Raw genomic sequence first — 15,994 nt, forward strand, 5'->3', positions numbered from 1 at the left:
TCAATACTATTTCCCTCAGAACAACGCTGCTACCCACCGTGACCACCGTGTCTTCCCTGGACTCTGAAGTAGGCTCCGCCCCTTCCTGTGACATCTTTACCACAATAATTCAACTCCGTTTTAGTAGCTACCGATAGAAAAGGGCCGGGAATAACGGAACTACGCAAAGCACGCACAGGCTGAGTTGCGCTGACCAGACCTGGAAGGGGGCGGGACAAACACAGAAAGTCCCACAACCAATATGGCCTCCAGAGCTTCTGCGTCACCTCCGGCAATGTAGCGGTGACGTCATGCGCGGGAAAGAGAACAGGGCGCGCAGCTGTCACGTTGGAGCTCAAGACTGGTAATCGGGAGGAAGAACCAGACACCTGAGCAGGCGCCACACACAGGTGAGTGCGGCGGCCAGGAACACACGGACGGACACCAGAGGCGGTGCTACAAAGCGGGGCGTGGTCACCAGCTGCCCCGCCTTGTATGTTAATTACCCCAACTAACATATTTTCCACCCTGTCCCTCCCTCGTCTCCTTCCCTACCTCGTCTCTCTCCCTCCCTCCCTCGTCTCCTTCCCTACCTCGTCTCTCTCCCTCCCTCGTCTCCTTCCCTGCCCCCCCTCGTCTCCTTCCCTCCCCTCGTCTCCTTCCCTCCCCTCGTCTCCTTCCCTCCCCTCGTCTCCTTCCCTCCCTCGTCTCTCTCCCTCCCTCGTCTCTCTCCCTCCCTCGTCTCCTTCCTTCCCCTCCCTCGTCTCCTTCCCTCCCCCCCTCCCTCGTCTCCTTCGCTCCACCCCCCCTCGTCTCCTTCCCTCCACCCCCCCTCGTCTCCTTCCCTCCACCCCCTCCCTCGTCTCCTTCCCTCCCTCCCTCGTCTCCTTCCCTCCCTCCCTCGTCTCCTCCCCCCCCTCGTCTCCTCCCCCCCTCGTCTCCTCCCCCCCTCGTCTCCTCCCCCCCTCGTCTCCTCCCCCCCTCGTCTCCTCCCCCCTCGTCTCCTCCCCCCTCGTCTCCTCCCCCCTCGTCTCCTCCCCCCTCGTCTCCTCCCCCCCTCCCTCGTCTCCTTCCCTCCCCTCGTCTCCTTCCCTCCCCTCGTCTCCTTCCCTCCCCTCGTCTCCTTCCCTCCCCTCGTCTCCTTCCCTCCCCTCGTCTCCTTCCCTCCCCTCGTCTCCTTCCCTCCCCTCGTCTCCTTCCCTCCCCTCGTCTCCTTCCCTCCCCTCGTCTCCTTCCCTCCCCTCGTCTCCTTCCCTCCCCTCGTCTCCTTCCCTCCCCTCCCTCGTCTCCTTCCCTCCCCCCCTCGTCTCCTCCCCTCCCTCGTCTCTTCCCCTCCCTTGTCTCCTTCCCTCCCCTCCCTCGTCTCCTTCCCTCCCCTCCCTCGTCTCCTTCCCTTCCTCCCTCCCTTGTCTCCTTCCCTTCCCCCGACCCTCGTCTCCTTCCCTCCCTCGTCTCCTTCCCTCCCTCGTCTCCTTCCCTCCCCTCCCTCGTCTCCTTCCCTCCCCTCCCTCGTCTCCTTCCCTTCCTCCCTCCCTTGTCTCCTTCCCTCCCCCCGACCCTCGTCTCCTTCCCTCCCTCGTCTCCTTCCCTCCCTCGTCTCCTTCCCTCCCCTCCCTCGTCTCCTTCCCTCCCCTCCCTCGTCTCCTTCCCTCCCCTCCCTCTTCTCCTTCCCTCCCTCCCTCTTCTCCTTCCCTCGTCTCCTTCCCTCCCCCCCTCCCTCGTCTCCTTCCCTCCCCCCCTCCCTCGTCTCCTTCCCTCCCCCCCTCCCTCGTCTCCTTCCCTCCCCCCCTCCCTCGTCTCCTTCCCTCATCTCCTTCCCTCCCCTCCCTCGTCTCCTTCCCTCCCCCCTCCGTCCCCCCCTCCGTCCCCCCTCCCTCATCTCCTTCCCTCATCTCCTTCCCTCGTCTCCTTCCCTCGTCTCCTTCCCTCGTCTCCTTCCCTCGTCTCCTTCCCTCGTCTCCTTCCCTCGTCTCCTTCCCTCATCTCCTTCCCTCGTCTCCTTCCCTCCCCTCCCTCGTCTCCTTCCCTCCCCTCCCCTCCCTCTTCTCCTTCCCTCCCCTCCCTCTTCTCCTTCCCTCCCCTCCCTCCCTCGTCTCCTTCCCTCCCCTCCCTCCCCTCCCTCCCTCGTCTCCTTCCCTCCCCTCCCTCGTCTCCTTCCCTCCCCTCCCTCGTCTCCTTCCCTCCCCTCCCTCGTCTCCTTCCCTCCCCTCCCTCGTCTCCTTCCCTCCCCTCCCTCTTCTCCTTCCCTCCCTCCCTCTTCTCCTTCCCTCGTCTCCTTCCCTCCCCCCCTCCCTCGTCTCCTTCCCTCCCCCCCTCCCTCGTCTCCTTCCCTCCCCCCTCCCTCATCTCCTTCCCTCCCCCCCTCCCTCGTCTCCTTCCCTCATCTCCTTCCCTCCCCACCCTCGTCTCCTTCCCTCCCCCCCTCTGTCCCCCCCTCCGTCCCCCCCTCCGTCCCCCCTCCCTCATCTCCTTCCCTCGTCTCCTTCCCTCGTCTCCTTCCCTCGTCTCCTTCCCTCGTCTCCTTCCCTCGTCTCCTTCCCTCGTCTCCTTCCCTCCCCTCCCTCGTCTCCTTCCCTCCCCTCCCTCCCTCTTCTCCTTCCCTCCCCTCCCTCTTCTCCTTCCCTCCCCTCCCTCCCTCGTCTCCTTCCCTCCCCTCCCTCCCCTCCCTCCCTCGTCTCCCTCCCTCCCCTCCCTCCCTCGTCTCCTTCCCCTCCCCTCCCTCGTCTCCTTCCCCTCCCCTCCCTCGTCTCCTTCCCCTCCCTCCCTCGTCTCCTTCCCCTCCCTCCCTCGTCTCCTTCCCCTCCCTCCCTCGTCTCCTTCCCTCCCTCGTCTCCTTCCCTCCCTCCCTCCCTCGTCTCCTTCCCTCCCTCCCTCCCTCGTCTCCTTCCCTCCCTCCCTCGTCTCCCTCCCTCCCTCGTCTCCCTCCCTCCCTCGTCTCCTTCCCTCCCTCCCTCGTCTCCTTCCCTCCCTTCCTCCCTCGTCTCCTTCCCTCCCTTCCTCCCTCGTCTCCTTCCCTCCCTTCCTCCCTCGTCTCCTTCCTTCCCTTCCTCCCTCGTCTCCTTCCCTCCCTCGTCTCCTTCCCTCCCTCGTCTCCTTCCCTCCCTCGTCTCCTTCCCTCCCTCGTCTCCTTCCCTCCCTCCCTCGTCTCCTTCCCTCCCCCCCTCCCTCGTCTCCTTCCCTCCCTCCCTCGTCTCCTTCCCTCCCTCCCTCGTCTCCTTCCCTCCCTCGTCTCCTTCCCTCCCTCCCTCGTCTCCTTCCCTCCCTCGTCTCCTTCCCTCCCTCCCTCGTCTCCTTCCCTCCCTCCCTCGTCTCCTTCCCTCCCTCCCTCGTCTCCTTCCCTCCCCCCCCCTCGTCTCCTTCCCTCATCTCCTTCCCTCCCCTCCCTCGTCTCCTTCCCTCCCCCCCTCCGTCCCCCCCTCCGTCCCCCCTCCCTCATCTCCTTCCCTCATCTCCTTCCCTCATCTCCTTCCCTCATCTCCTTCCCTCATCTCCTTCCCTCATCTCCTTTCCTCATCTCCTTCCCTCATCTCCTTCCCTCCCCTCCCTCGTCTCCTTCCCTCCCCTCCCTCCCTCGTCTCCTTCCCTCCCCTCCCTCCCTCGTCTCCTTCCCTCCCCTCCCTCCCTCGTCTCCTTCCCTCCCCTCCCTCCCTCGTCTCCTTCCCTCCCCTCCCTCCCTCGTCTCCTTCCCCTCCCTCCCTCGTCTCCTTCCCCTCCCTCCCTCGTCTCCTTCCCCTCCCTCCCTCGTCTCCTTCCCCTCCCTCCCTCGTCTCCTTCCCTCCCTCCCTCCTCTCCTTCCCTCCCTCCCTCCCTCGTCTCCTTCCCTCCCTCCCTCCCTCGTCTCCTTCCCTCCCTCCCTCGTCTCCTTCCCTCCCTCCCTCGTCTCCTTCCCTCCCTCCCTCGTCTCCTTCCCTCCCTCCCTCGTCTCCTTCCCTTCCTCCCTCGTCTCCTTCCCTCCCTTCCTCCCTCGTCTCCTTCCCTCCCTTCCTCCCTCGTCTCCTTCCCTCCCTTCCTCCCTCGTCTCCTTCCCTCCCTCCCTCCCTCGTCTCCTTCCCTCCCTCCCTCCCTCGTCTCCTTCCCTCCCCTCCCTCGTCTCCTTCCCTTCCCCCCGACCCTCGTCTCCTTCCCTCCCTCGTCTCCTTCCCTCCCTCGTCTCCTTCCCTCCCTCGTCTCCTTCCCTCCCTCGTCTCCTTCCCTCCCCTCCCTCGTCTCCTTCCCTCCCCTCCCTCGTCTCCTTCCCTCCCCTCCCTCGTCTCCTTCCCTCCCCTCCCTCTTCTCCTTCCCTCCCTCCCTCTTCTCCTTCCCTCGTCTCCTTCCCTCCCCCCCTCCCTCGTCTCCTTCCCTCCCCCCCTCCCTCGTCTCCTTCCCTCCCCCCCTCCCTCGTCTCCTTCCCTCATCTCCTTCCCTCCCCTCCCTCGTCTCCTTCCCTCCCCCCTCCGTCCCCCCCTCCGTCCCCCCTCCCTCGTCTCCTTCCCTCGTCTCCTTCCCTCGTCTCCTTCCCTCGTCTCCTTCCCTCGTCTCCTTCCCTCGTCTCCTTCCCTCGTCTCCTTCCCTCGTCTCCTTCCCTCGTCTCCTTCCCTCGTCTCCTTCCCTCGTCTCCTTCCCTCGTCTCCTTCCCTCCCCTCCCTCGTCTCCTTCCCTCCCCTCCCTCCCTCTTCTCCTTCCCTCCCCTCCCTCTTCTCCTTCCCTCCCCTCCCCTCCCTCGTCTCCTTCCCTCCCCTCCCTCCCTCGTCTCCTTCCCTCCCCTCCCTCCCCTCCCTCCCTCGTCTCCTTCCCTCCCCTCCCTCGTCTCCTTCCCTCCCCTCCCTCGTCTCCTTCCCTCCCCTCCCTCTTCTCCTTCCCTCCCTCCCTCTTCTCCTTCCCTCGTCTCCTTCCCTCCCCCCTCCCTCGTCTCCTTCCCTCCCCCCCTCCCTCGTCTCCTTCCCTCCCCCCCTCCCTCGTCTCCTTCCCTCCCCCCCTCCCTCGTCTCCTTCCCTCCCCCCCTCCCTCGTCTCCTTCCCTCCCCCCTCCCTCGTCTCCTTCCCTCCCCCCTCCCTCATCTCCTTCCCTCCCCCCCTCCCTCGTCTCCTTCCCTCATCTCCTTCCCTCCCCACCCTCGTCTCCTTCCCTCCCCCCCTCCGTCCCCCCCTCCGTCCCCCCCTCCGTCCCCCCTCCCTCATCTCCTTCCCTCGTCTCCTTCCCTCGTCTCCTTCCCTCGTCTCCTTCCCTCGTCTCCTTCCCTCGTCTCCTTCCCTCGTCTCCTTCCCTCGTCTCCTTCCCTCGTCTCCTTCCCTCGTCTCCTTCCCTCGTCTCCTTCCCTCCCCTCCCTCGTCTCCTTCCCTCCCCTCCCTCCCTCTTCTCCTTCCCTCCCCTCCCTCGTCTCCTTCCCTCCCCTCCCTCGTCTCCTTCCCTCCCCTCCCTCCCTCTTCTCCTTCCCTCCCCTCCCTCTTCTCCTTCCCTCCCCTCCCCTCCCTCGTCTCCTTCCCTCCCCTCCCTCCCTCGTCTCCTTCCCTCCCCTCTCTCCCCTCCCTCCCTCGTCTCCTTCCCTCCCCTCCCTCGTCTCCTTCCCTCCCCTCCCTCGTCTCCTTCCCTCCCCTCCCTCTTCTCCTTCCCTCCCTCCCTCTTCTCCTTCCCTCGTCTCCTTCCCTCCCCCCTCCCTCGTCTCCTTCCCTCCCCCCCTCCCTCGTCTCCTTCCCTCCCCCCCTCCCTCGTCTCCTTCCCTCCCCCCCTCCCTCGTCTCCTTCCCTCCCCTCCCTCGTCTCCTTCCCTCCCCTCCCTCCCTCTTCTCCTTCCCTCCCCTCCCTCTTCTCCTTCCCTCCCCTCCCTCCCTCGTCTCCTTCCCTCCCCTCCCTCCCTCCCCTCCCTCGTCTCCCTCCCTCCCCTCCCTCGTCTCCTTCCCCTCCCCTCCCTCGTCTCCTTCCCCTCCCCTCCCTCGTCTCCTTCCCCTCCCTCCCTCGTCTCCTTCCCCTCCCTCGTCTCCTTCCCCTCCCTCGTCTCCTTCCCCTCCCTCCCTCGTCTCCTTCCCTCCCTCCCTCCCTCGTCTCCCTCCCTCCCTCGTCTCCTTCCCTCCCTCCCTCCCTCGTCTCCTTCCCTCCCTCCCTCCCTCGTCTCCTTCCCTCCCTCCCTCCCTCGTCTCCTTCCCTCCCTCCCTCGTCTCCCTCCCTCCCTCGTCTCCCTCCCTCCCTCGTCTCCTTCCCTCCCTTCCTCCCTCGTCTCCTTCCCTCCCTTCCTCCCTCGTCTCCTTCCCTCCCTTCCTCCCTCGTCTCCTTCCCTCCCTTCCTCCCTCGTCTCCTTCCCTCCCTCGTCTCCTTCCCTCCCTCGTCTCCTTCCCTCCCTCGTCTCCTTCCCTCCCTCGTCTCCTTCCCTCCCTTCCCTCCCTCGTCTCCTTCCCTCCCTCGTCTCCTTCCCTCCCTCATCTCCTTCCCTCCCCCCCTCCCTCGTCTCCTTCCCTCCCTCCCTCCCTCGTCTCCTTCCCTCCCTCGTCTCCTTCCCTCCCTCCCTCGTCTCCTTCCCTCCCTCCCTCGTCTCCTTCCCTCCCCCCCTCCCTCGTCTCCTTCCCTCATCTCCTTCCCTCCCCTCCCTCGTCTCCTTCCCTCCCCCCCTCCGTCCCCCCCTCCGTCCCCCCTCCCTCATCTCCTTCCCTCATCTCCTTCCCTCATCTCCTTCCCTCATCTCCTTCCCTCATCTCCTTCCCTCATCTCCTTCCCTCATCTCCTTCCCTCGTCTCCTTCCCTCCCCTCCCTCGTCTCCTTCCCTCCCCTCCCTCCCTCGTCTCCTTCCCTCCCCTCCCTCCCTCGTCTCCTTCCCTCCCCTCCCTCCCTCGTCTCCTTCCCTCCCCTCCCTCCCTCGTCTCCTTCCCCTCCCTCCCTCGTCTCCTTCCCTCCCTCCCTCCCTCCCTCCCTCGTCTCCTTCCCTCGTCTCCTTCCCTCGTCTCCTTCCCTCGTCTCCTTCCCTCGTCTCCTTCCCTCGTCTCCTTCCCTCCCCTCCCTCGTCTCCTTCCCTCCCCTCCCTCCCTCTTCTCCTTCCCTCCCCTCCCTCTTCTCCTTCCCTCCCCTCCCTCTTCTCCTTCCCTCCCCTCCCTCCCTCGTCTCCTTCCCTCCCCTCCCTCCCCTCCCTCCCTCGTCTCCCTCCCTCCCCTCCCTCGTCTCCTTCCCCTCCCCTCCCTCGTCTCCTTCCCCTCCCCTCCCTCGTCTCCTTCCCCTCCCTCCCTCGTCTCCTTCCCCTCCCTCCCTCGTCTCCTTCCCCTCCCTCCCTCGTCTCCTTCCCTCCCTCCCTCGTCTCCTTCCCTCCCTCCCTCGTCTCCTTCCCTCCCTCCCTCCCTCGTCTCCTTCCCTCCCTCCCTCCCTCGTCTCCTTCCCTCCCTCCCTCCCTCGTCTCCTTCCCTCCCTCCCTCCCTCGTCTCCTTCCCTCCCTCCCTCGTCTCCCTCCCTCGTCTCCCTCCCTCCCTCGTCTCCTTCCCTCCCTTCCTCCCTCGTCTCCTTCCCTCCCTCCCTCGTCTCCTTCCCTCCCTTCCTCCCTCGTCTCCTTCCCTCCCTTCCTCCCTCGTCTCCTTCCCTCCCTTCCTCCCTCGTCTCCTTCCCTCCCTCGTCTCCTTCCCTCCCTCGTCTCCTTCCCTCCCTTCCCTCCCTCGTCTCCTTCCCTCCCTCGTCTCCTTCCCTCCCTCCCTCATCTCCTTCCCTCCCCCCCCCTCGTCTCCTTCCCTCCCTCCCTCCCTCCCTCCCTCTTCTCCTTCCCTCGTCTCCTTCCCTCCCCCCTCCCTCGTCTCCTTCCCTCCCCCCCTCCCTCGTCTCCTTCCCTCCCCCCCTCCCTCGTCTCCTTCCCTCCCCCCCTCCCTCGTCTCCTTCCCTCCCCTCCCTCGTCTCCTTCCCTCCCCTCCCTCCCTCTTCTCCTTCCCTCCCCTCCCTCTTCTCCTTCCCTCCCCTCCCTCCCTCGTCTCCTTCCCTCCCCTCCCTCCCTCCCCTCCCTCGTCTCCCTCCCTCCCCTCCCTCGTCTCCTTCCCCTCCCCTCCCTCGTCTCCTTCCCCTCCCCTCCCTCGTCTCCTTCCCCTCCCTCCCTCGTCTCCTTCCCCTCCCTCGTCTCCTTCCCCTCCCTCGTCTCCTTCCCCTCCCTCCCTCGTCTCCTTCCCTCCCTCCCTCCCTCGTCTCCCTCCCTCCCTCGTCTCCTTCCCTCCCTCCCTCCCTCGTCTCCTTCCCTCCCTCCCTCCCTCGTCTCCTTCCCTCCCTCCCTCCCTCGTCTCCTTCCCTCCCTCCCTCGTCTCCCTCCCTCCCTCGTCTCCCTCCCTCCCTCGTCTCCTTCCCTCCCTTCCTCCCTCGTCTCCTTCCCTCCCTTCCTCCCTCGTCTCCTTCCCTCCCTTCCTCCCTCGTCTCCTTCCCTCCCTTCCTCCCTCGTCTCCTTCCCTCCCTCGTCTCCTTCCCTCCCTCGTCTCCTTCCCTCCCTCGTCTCCTTCCCTCCCTCGTCTCCTTCCCTCCCTTCCCTCCCTCGTCTCCTTCCCTCCCTCGTCTCCTTCCCTCCCTCATCTCCTTCCCTCCCCCCCTCCCTCGTCTCCTTCCCTCCCTCCCTCCCTCGTCTCCTTCCCTCCCTCGTCTCCTTCCCTCCCTCCCTCGTCTCCTTCCCTCCCTCCCTCGTCTCCTTCCCTCCCCCCCTCCCTCGTCTCCTTCCCTCATCTCCTTCCCTCCCCTCCCTCGTCTCCTTCCCTCCCCCCCTCCGTCCCCCCCTCCGTCCCCCCTCCCTCATCTCCTTCCCTCATCTCCTTCCCTCATCTCCTTCCCTCATCTCCTTCCCTCATCTCCTTCCCTCATCTCCTTCCCTCATCTCCTTCCCTCGTCTCCTTCCCTCCCCTCCCTCGTCTCCTTCCCTCCCCTCCCTCCCTCGTCTCCTTCCCTCCCCTCCCTCCCTCGTCTCCTTCCCTCCCCTCCCTCCCTCGTCTCCTTCCCTCCCCTCCCTCCCTCGTCTCCTTCCCTCCCCTCCCTCCCTCGTCTCCTTCCCCTCCCTCCCTCGTCTCCTTCCCTCCCTCCCTCCCTCCCTCCCTCGTCTCCTTCCCTCGTCTCCTTCCCTCGTCTCCTTCCCTCGTCTCCTTCCCTCGTCTCCTTCCCTCGTCTCCTTCCCTCCCCTCCCTCGTCTCCTTCCCTCCCCTCCCTCCCTCTTCTCCTTCCCTCCCCTCCCTCTTCTCCTTCCCTCCCCTCCCTCTTCTCCTTCCCTCCCCTCCCTCCCTCGTCTCCTTCCCTCCCCTCCCTCCCCTCCCTCCCTCGTCTCCCTCCCTCCCCTCCCTCGTCTCCTTCCCCTCCCCTCCCTCGTCTCCTTCCCCTCCCCTCCCTCGTCTCCTTCCCCTCCCTCCCTCGTCTCCTTCCCCTCCCTCCCTCGTCTCCTTCCCCTCCCTCCCTCGTCTCCTTCCCTCCCTCCCTCGTCTCCTTCCCTCCCTCCCTCGTCTCCTTCCCTCCCTCCCTCCCTCGTCTCCTTCCCTCCCTCCCTCCCTCGTCTCCTTCCCTCCCTCCCTCCCTCGTCTCCTTCCCTCCCTCCCTCCCTCGTCTCCTTCCCTCCCTCCCTCGTCTCCCTCCCTCGTCTCCCTCCCTCCCTCGTCTCCTTCCCTCCCTTCCTCCCTCGTCTCCTTCCCTCCCTTCCTCCCTCGTCTCCTTCCCTCCCTTCCTCCCTCGTCTCCTTCCCTCCCTTCCTCCCTCGTCTCCTTCCCTCCCTTCCTCCCTCGTCTCCTTCCCTCCCTCGTCTCCTTCCCTCCCTCGTCTCCTTCCCTCCCTTCCCTCCCTCGTCTCCTTCCCTCCCTCGTCTCCTTCCCTCCCTCCCTCATCTCCTTCCCTCCCCCCCCCTCGTCTCCTTCCCTCCCTCCCTCCCTCGTCTCCTTCCCTCCCTCGTCTCCTTCCCTCCCTCCCTCGTCTCCTTCCCTCCCCCCCTCGTCTCCTTCCCTCCCCCCCTCCCTCGTCTCCTTCCCTCATCTCCTTCCCTCCCCTCCCTCGTCTCCTTCCCTCCCCCCCTCCGTCCCCCCCTCCGTCCCCCCTCCCTCATCTCCTTCCCTCATCTCCTTCCCTCATCTCCTTCCCTCATCTCCTTCCCTCATCTCCTTCCCTCATCTCCTTCCCTCATCTCCTTCCCTCGTCTCCTTCCCTCCCCTCCCTCGTCTCCTTCCCTCCCCTCCATCCCTCTTCTCCTTCCCTCCCCTCCCTCCCTCGTCTCCTTCCCTCCCCTCCCTCCCTCGTCTCCTTCCCTCCCCTCCCTCCCTCGTCTCCTTCCCCTCCCTCCCTCGTCTCCTTCCCTCCCTCCCTCCCTCCCTCGTCTCCTTCCCTCCCTCGTCTCCTTCCCTCCCTTCCTCCCTCGTCTCCTTCCCTCCCTTCCTCCCTCGTCTCCTTCCCTCCCTTCCTCCCTCGTCTCCTTCCCTCCCTTCCTCCCTCGTCTCCTTCCCTCCCTTCCTCCCTCGTCTCCTTCCCTCCCTTCCTCCCTCGTCTCCTTCCCTCCCTTCCTCGTCTCCTTCCCTCCCTCGTCTCCTTCCCTCCCTTCCCTCCCTCGTCTCCTTCCCTTCCCTCCCTCGTCTCCTTCCCTCCCTCCCTCGTCTCCTTCCCTCCCTCCCTCGTCTCCTTCCCTCCCTCCCTCGTCTCCTTCCCTCCCTCCCTCGTCTCCTTCCCTCCCTCGTCTCCTTCCCTCCCTCCCTCGTCTCCTTCCCTCCCTCGTCTCCTTCCCTCCCTCGTCTCCTTCCCTCCCTCCCTCGTCTCCTTCCCTCCCTCCCTCGTCTCCTTCCCTCCCTCCCTCGTCTCCTTCCCTTCCTCCCTCGTCTCCTTCCCTACCTCCCTCGTCTCCTTCCCTACCTCCCTCGTCTCCTTCCCTACCTCCCTCGTCTCCTTCCCTTCCTCCCTCGTCTCCTTCCCTCCCTCGTCTCCTTCCCTCCCTCGTCTCCTTCCCTCCCTCGTCTCCTTCCCTCCCCCCCTCGTCTCCTTCCTTCCCTGCCTCCCTCGTCTCCTTCCCTCCCTCCCTCGTCTCCCTCCCTCCCTCGTCTCCTTCCCTCCCTCGTCTCCTTCCCTCCCACCCTCGTCTCCTTCCCTCCCACCCTCTCTCCTTCGTCTTCTTCCCTCGTCTCCTTCGTCTCCTTCCCTCCCTCGTCTCCTTCGTCTCCTTCCCTCCCTCGTCTCCTTCCCTCGTCTCCTTCCCTCGTCTCCTTCCCTCGTCTCCTTCCCTCCTTCGTCTCCTTCCCTCGTCTCCTTCCCTCCCTCGTCTCCTTCCCTCGTCTCCTTCCCTCCTTCCCTCATCTCCTTCCCTCCCTCATCTCCCTCCCACGTCTCCTTCCCTCCCACCCTCCCTCCCACGTCTCCTTCCCTCCCACCCTCCCTCCCACGTCTCCTTCCCACGTCTCCTTCCCTCCCACGTCTCCTTCCCTCCCACCCTCCCTCCCACGTCTCCTTCCCTCCCACCCTCCCTCCCATGTCTCCTTCTGTCCCCCCCACCCTCCCACGTCTCCTTCCCTCCCTCCCACGTCTCCTTCCCTCCCTCCCACGTCTCCTTCCCTCCCTCCCACGTCTCCTTCCCTCCCTCCCTCGTCTCCTTCCCTCCCTCGTCTTCTTCCCTCGTCTCCTTCCCTCCCTCCCTAGTTTACTTCCCTCCCTCCCTCGTCTCCTTCCCTCCCTCGTCTCCTTCCCTCCCTCGTCTCCTTCCCTCCCTCGTCTCCTTCCCTCCCTCATCTCCTTCCCTCCCACCCTCGTCTCCTTCCCTCCCTCCCTCGTCTCCTTCCCTCGTCTCCTTCCCTCGTCTCCTTCCCTCGTCTCCCTCCCTCGTCTCCCTCCCTCGTCTCCTTCCCTCGTCTCCTTCCCTCGTCTCCTTCCCTCGTCTCCTTCCCTCGTCTCCTTCCCTCGTCTCCTTCCCTCGTCTCCCTCCTTCCCTCGTCTCCTTCCCTCCCCTCGCCTCCTTCCCTCCCCTCGCCTCCTTCCCTCTCCTCGCCTCCTTCCCTCTCCTCGCCTCCTTCCCTCTCCTCGCCTCCTTCCCTCTCCTCGCCTCCTTCCCTCTCCTCGCCTCCTTCCCTCTCCTCGCCTCCTTCCCTCCCCTCGTCTCTGTAACGGGGTCTACCCAGGCTGGGGTACCTCTTTCAGTACCACCCCGTGTTTTCAGAGGTCCGCTCTGCGTTGGCTGGAGACGGAATGAATGACGCTGGCTGGAATTCCTTGGTTACATGGGTGCATACAAAAGATCACTGCTTCTCCATGTATTTCCAGTCTGACAACACTTTACTCACAGGACACAGAATATATCACACAGATACAGACGGCAGGCCAATAGAAAAGCGGCAGGCCAGACATGCATTACAAAAGCCGCAGGTGGCCGGAGCCTGCCGATGTTTACTGTGGGAATTACAAAGGTGGGGGGAGGGTGGACAAAAGGAGAATATCGTGTCCCCTCTGCCCAGGGGCGCAGCCTGTGGGCTGATGCATTAGGGACATGCATCTCACATAGAACCTATTATACATACATATAACTGCACAACATATTCTGGGTGCTTAGTGGTTCTGTAACACGGCTCCCCCTTTTCAGCGACGCGATCGGCATACACAGTCTGATCCTCAACGGATCGGTTTGGGGATGACCGAAGTTTATGGGGTTGGTACAAGTTCCGTTTGTCGACTTAGTCCATCGGCGTTATCGTTTTGTTTGCCGGGTCTGTGGTGGATGGTGAAGTCCAGAGGTTGTAGGGCTAAACTCCACCGCAGCAATCTGGCGTTGTCTCCAGAGACCCAATTAAGCCAGACTAGGGGAGTATGGTCCGTTAGGAGGGAAAACTGTCGTCCATACAAATATGGTTGCAACTTCTTGAGTGCCCATACTACCGCCAGGCACTCCTTCTCAATGGCCGCATAGCTTACTTCACGGGGCAGTAGTTTCCGACTCAGGTAAGATACCGGGTGTTCTTGGCCGTCCGGCCCGACTTGGCTCAGTACTGCCCCCAATCCAAACATAGAAGCGTCTGTGTGAACAAGGAAACATTTAGTTGGATCAGGTGCGGCCAATACAGGGGTATTGGTGAGGGCGTCCTTTAGTTGGCGGAAGGCTTCCTCAAACTCTGAGGTCCAGGTTACCTGGCGGGGTTGGTTCTTACGGGTCAGATCAGTGAGGGGCTTGGCTACGCTGCTGTAATTGGGAACGAATTTCCTGTAATACCCTGCTGTCCGTAGAAACGCCATGACCTGGGTGTTAGTGCGTGGGATGGGCCATTTGGCTATGGCCTCAATCTTGACTGGTTCTGGTCGCTGTTTCCCACTTCCCACCCAATTCCCTAAATACTGAACTTCTGCTTTGCCCACGTGACACTTGTTTGGGTTCAGGGTGATTCCGGCCTGGTGGATCCTGTCCAATACTGTCTCTAGGTGATTTAGATGCTCTTCCCATGTCGCACTGTAGATGGCGATGTCGTCCAGGTAGGCACAAGCATAGTCCTGGAGACCATCCAGAAGCTGGTCAGCCAGCCTTTGGAAGGTCACCGGGGCATTCTTCATCCTGAATGGCATAACTTGAAACTGGAATAAGTCGAACGGGGTGACAAATGACGACTTGGGAATAGTGTCAGGACTAAGGGGAATCTGCCAGTAGCCTTTGCATAGATCGATGGTGGTCAAATACTTTGCCCCCGCCAGCCGGTCTAACAACTCATCCACACACGGCATGGGGTATGCATCCGTCACTGTTTTCTCATTGAGCTTACGATAGTCTACACAAAACCGTGTAGTCCCATCCTTCTTGGGTACTAACACTACGGGGGATGCCCAGGGACTGACTCTTCAATGACCCCTAAACGCAACATCTCTTGTATTTCTTGTTGCATCCCCTCTCGAACAGACTCAGGGACGCGGAAGGGGTTTTGTCGCAGGGGGGTCTGATCCTGGGTCTCAACCTTGTGTTGTGCCAGGCGAGTGTACCCCGGTCTCTCTGAAAACATCTGTCGCAGCCTCAACAACATCTCCGACTGCTGTCTCTCCCGGGGGCCTAGGTCTTCACCCAAGTGTACCTGGTCCCATGTTTTAGACTGAGTCCTCTATCTAAGGCCTCTTTCACACTTCCGTTTTTTCTAGTCAGTTAAAATCCGCCAAAATGGCGGAAAGCGGATCAGTTTGTAACTGCTCCAAACGGATGCCACCGGACCGTTTTTTTTGACGGATCCGTTGAATGCAGAATTTTAAAGGAACCGGAGAGAGAGAGATTTTTTCCACTGCCAGAAAGGATTTCAGGGTTAAATTCCCGGCTGACTTCCTTTCTCCGGGCATGCGCACAGTAAAATGCGGATCCTACAGCAAAAAAAAACGTTGCAGGCTGCGTCCAGGCATGCCGGCGGACGCAAACATTTTGGCGGATCCGCAAAAAAAACGGATCCAACGGATGGCCATCCGTCAAGATCAGCCGGTAATGCAACTCAATGGGAAAAAAACGGATCCGCCAAAAAAAATGGCAGATCCGTTTTTTTAAAAAACTGGCGGATTTTGACTGATGGTCAAAAACGGAAGTGTGAAAGAGGCCTAAGACATCCGGCTGTCAGGATCCTAGGACTTTCCGGTCTGTTTTGAATAAACTTTTGCCCTTGGTTAAGATGGAGTTTTCGGTCCTGTCGCATCACTTCCTCTTAGCTGCCCTTAGTTAAGATGGAGTTTTCGTTTACATCACTTCCTCCCCAGCTGCATAAAAACCCGCCCCTAAGCACAAGCAAATCGCTCGAGTATATTGATTCCTGGTGTGCTCCTGCCCTGCCACTCTCCCAGATCTTGTGACTCTGGAACAACCCTGCTTCCTGCTTGAAACTTCACCTCTCTGGACCTCTGGATACTGCTGGACTTCTGGCTACCGTAACCGGTTAGAGTTTGTGCCCACTGAAGGTCCCCTTACTGGATCTCCACCGGACTCATCATACCAGAGGCTTGCTACAACTGGACTTCTGTTTGCTATACTGGTTAGTAGCTGTTACCCGATGCCCGCTGAACATTATCCTGCTGGACATTTGTTATACTCTGGACTTTGCCTGCAATACCCAGTTATATTCCGTACTCAGTGACTCTTAATAACTTACCATCTTTGCTGAACCTTTTGCTATGTGCTGCTGTATGTATGTGCTCTGAACCCGTTACGTATTTCCACGTTTATTGTGCACAATTATATATAAATCATTTCCTTCACTAAGCGTGTCTCTGCCGTCATTGCCCTACGCCATTGAAGTCCTTATTCCATACATAAGTATTACACCGGCAAGGGAAGTCCGGCTAAATCCTCTGCTTCAGGTGCATAGATGGCCACTACCTCTTCAGGGCGCTACCGGTAGGGCTTCAGCATATTCACGTGGAACATGCAGCTAACCCTGGGGTCGTCACAATCGGCGACATTATAGGTTGTGTCGGCTATTTTCCCCACTACCTGGTAGGGCCCCTGCCATGCAGCTTGGAACTTATTCTGCTTAGTGGGCTCTAACACCAGGACCTTCTGTCCTATTTCCAAAGTGCGCTCTCTGGCCCTCCGATCGTACCATAGGCGCTGGCGCCGCTGTGTCGCCTGCAGGTTCTCACGTACAACCTGGGTCAGCTGTTATGAGTTCATTTTCCCCTTCACCATTGAGGTCTGCTGAACTCCCTCTTCTGGTGAAGGAAGGTAGTGAGACTGATTACCAAGCACCTGAGCTGGGAGCGGATGACTCGGCGACGGGGATCTCTGACTGGATATAAGGCAGCTGACGCCCTTCCTCCTCGCTGGTGATTTCTCTGTGGAATTCTAGGAGACCAGTCTGATTCCTGCTCCTCAAAAGCTAAGTTTTCTGCTTTGCCTTTTTGCATTTGTGTTTTGGTTTTAGTTTGCCTTGCTATTCTGGATTCTGCCATTCCTTGCTGGGGTGAGCTGAATTCCTTTTTTGCCGGTTGCTCTGTCTTCAGAAAATACCTGAGTACTGACATAGTCTTTTTGAAGCCTAGCGTCTTCAGGGCCTTTTTCCCTGTCAGTCTGTTGGCTCTTATTTTCATAGGGTTTTTGCGGATTGCAGACAGCAGCCTTCCTATTGTCCTATCTAGTTAGCTTGGGCCCCATC

General features: G+C 62.1%; 1 protein-coding gene across 1 annotated transcript in view; it reads left to right on the top strand.

Moving 5' to 3' along the window:
* The first annotated feature begins 241 nt into the window (after nt 1-241).
* ASH1L (ASH1 like histone lysine methyltransferase) overlaps nt 242-15,994 on the top strand; it is a 126,458-nt gene continuing 110,705 nt past the window's right edge. Inside the window, exon 1 of the mRNA XM_073552306.1 lies at nt 242-389. The gene's annotated coding sequence lies outside the window, so the exon portion shown is untranslated. The remainder of the gene's footprint in view (nt 390-15,994) is intronic.

Source organism: Dendrobates tinctorius, unplaced genomic scaffold (assembly GCF_039654945.1).
Source record: "Dendrobates tinctorius isolate UK_male_01 unplaced genomic scaffold, ASM3965494v1 ptg000189l, whole genome shotgun sequence".
Classification (NCBI taxonomy): Eukaryota; Metazoa; Chordata; class Amphibia; order Anura; family Dendrobatidae; genus Dendrobates; species Dendrobates tinctorius.